The 2,500-nt window shown below is 66.5% G+C and overlaps 1 non-coding gene across 1 annotated transcript; it reads left to right on the top strand.

Annotated features, from left to right (window-relative positions):
- The first annotated feature begins 1,486 nt into the window (after nt 1–1,486).
- On the top strand, nt 1,487–1,640 carry LOC144490854 (5.8S ribosomal RNA). Its single transcript, XR_013497355.1, has one exon. It is a non-coding gene; the product is annotated as a 5.8S ribosomal RNA (ribosomal RNA).
- The last annotated feature ends 860 nt before the right edge of the window (nt 1,641–2,500 follow it).

Here is a 2,500-nt window from a genome sequence, read left to right as displayed (position 1 = left end):
CGTGGCCCGTACTGACGCTGGCGCCTCCCACGCGGGTGGGAGGTCACACCGACAATTTCGCCGTACCCGTCGAACGGGCCTGGTCACCCGTACGCACGTTCCGCCGAAGCCGGGCGACGTCGATCTCGGTCCCACTCGGTTGGGCCGGCGCGCGGGCGCCGCCACCGACGAGCACGCACACGCTCGGTTGCACGCCGGCAAGTCCATGCGGGTGCCGCACACGCTACGCCTGCGCCGTTGGAAGGGCTTCGCCGTTGGCTTCGTAGGGTGTCTTTGCAGTCCGTCCGAGAGGTGGGGGCACGCACGGCAACACGGCCGGCCTGCCTGCGTGGGACGATGCGGTCCTTTCGTTCAGCGGTTCGGCGGTTTGGCCGGCGCGAGCAGACGCTCGGAGGGAGACGGTGGCGTCAGCCACGCACTCACTCCGCTTCTGCAGTCCGGTCCACTCCGCCCGTTCTAGCTGCTCGTTTGGTCCCTCGCCCGCCAGCAGACCGTTCCGCCGACGGTGCTCCTCCTCCGCAGCGACTTCTGCCTAGCCGCTCTGCCGGGTGCGATGTCACCGGCGTCCGCACCGATCCTCGGCACGGCGCGTGTGCGCACCTGTGGGCCGCCGCCCCGTGCTCCACGTCCGTCTGTGTGTGCCCGCTGTGGGGACCGTCTTCCTCTCGCCTTGGCGACGGCTTGCGGGCTGCGACGTGACCTTGCCACCGCCTTGCAGCATTACATCCGCAGTTGAAACGAAGAGAGCTGCTGCGGGCTTGGGTGCTTGTCCTGGCGGCTTGTCGACGGGACCACGGTGAACGGCCACTGTGTGACTCCGCAGGGAGACGTTCTGGTGCAGTCAGGGGCCTTTTTGTCTCCCGCCGCGGTGAAGCTTTGGTCGCATTCTAGTCACTCTCTTCAAAGCCCGGTGAGGGGTACCTGTTCATGCTCACCATTCCTCCGGCACCCGTGTGCGGAGGGTGGGTGCGAGGTTTAAAGATTCGTTGTCCGCCTGTCGGTCCGGTCTGGTCTCGTGCTGACTTGAGCGAGCGTCCACCGCGTTCGAGAGAATGTGCCTGTCCGCGGGGGCAGCCGCGCTTGCGAGCGTTCCGCCGCGCCCCCTTCCCCAGCCCGCCGAGGTTGGGGCGTGCGGGGTCGGCTTGCGCCCGTAGCGTCGGCCTGTCCTCCGCGGCTTGCACCCGACTCAGTCCGCTGCGGCCTCGCCTCGACTCTCGAGCCTACCGCCAGACGGTGACACCAGAGAACTCTGCCTCTGGCTGTTGCGGGGCGTGACGGCGCGTGGCGGGCCCCGGCCCCTCACCCACGCCGGCACTCAACGCCTGCGAGCGCCCTGATTCCTCCTTTTTTTCGCTTGATTGTCGCTCGAGTGCGTGCGCCTCCGGGCTCACGCCGTGGTACGCGCCAGGCTGGGGCTCCACCGTCACGTCGGCGGGGGAGCGTTTTGCGCGTCCCAGGATCGGGCAACCGATCCGAAACCCGATACAACTTTTAGCGGTGGATCACTCGGCTCGTGCGTCGATGAAGAACGCAGCTAGCTGCGAGAATTAATGTGAATTGCAGGACACATTGATCATCGACACTTTGAACGCACTTTGCGGCCCCGGGTTCCTCCCGGGGCTACGTCTGTCTGAGGGTCGCTTGACAATCAATCGCACTTCGCGCGCATCCGTGCGCCGAAGAGCGCGGCTGGGGTGTCGCAGAGGTGCCGTCCTCTCTGTCCCCCTAAGTGCAGACCCAGAGTAATCCGCGTCGGAGAGCTTGACCTCTTGGGTGCCGGCGTCCGCCTCCGGGCTCGTCGGCACTGCCCGCTCCCGCACTGGCCCAGCCACCTCGGGGTCGCCGGCACGGCTGTCATCGGGTTGCCAGAGAGAGAGAACGTGACTGCCTCGCTGCCGGGACCGTGTGTGCCTTCCGTTAGGCTCGGGCCAGGGGGGTTGACTCTCTGTTGATGTGTGTGTGTGGCTCGTCCACGGGAAGGATCCGCAAGAGTTGGCTCGGTTGGGTGCTCCGGCACAGAGAGTGAGAGAGTGGAGTGACTGTCCGCTGGACGTCTCCGGACACGTTGCCTCGCGTGGTCCGTGCTCGGTTGCCTGCCGGTGGGTTGCCGTGGCCGTTCAGTGCCGTCGCGTGGAGGACGGCAGCTTGACGCGTGTGACGCTTGATGCCTGGATCGGTGCTCGGTCGTGCCGTGCTTTTCTTCCCTCTGTTGCGCGTGCGAGTGCTTGCATTTTTGTCGTGGGAATCCGTGGCGGTTGGGTGTCGTTGCTTGTGTTGCGCTGGAGCTGCGGCTCCTTCCACACTCCGCAGCCCACCCTCTGCCGTTGCGGTTCTGGGGCAATGTGCCTGCGCCCGCGTTCAACGTGTGCCTTGGGTTCGAATCGTCGCAGAGCCGACTTGGCCGTGTGGTCCTCGCTCCGGTGTCTCCCCGTGTCCTGCTGCCGCCGAAGTCTTCTACGTGAAAGGTGCTGTCCTGGCCGCGGCGTGGCCACCCGCCGCT

The sequence above is a fragment of the Mustelus asterias genome, unplaced genomic scaffold (assembly GCF_964213995.1).
Source record: "Mustelus asterias unplaced genomic scaffold, sMusAst1.hap1.1 HAP1_SCAFFOLD_3920, whole genome shotgun sequence".
Lineage (NCBI taxonomy): Eukaryota > Metazoa > Chordata > Chondrichthyes > Carcharhiniformes > Triakidae > Mustelus > Mustelus asterias.
The sequence above is the reverse complement of the archived record's forward strand: the minus strand, read 5'-3'. Positions and strand labels throughout refer to the sequence as shown.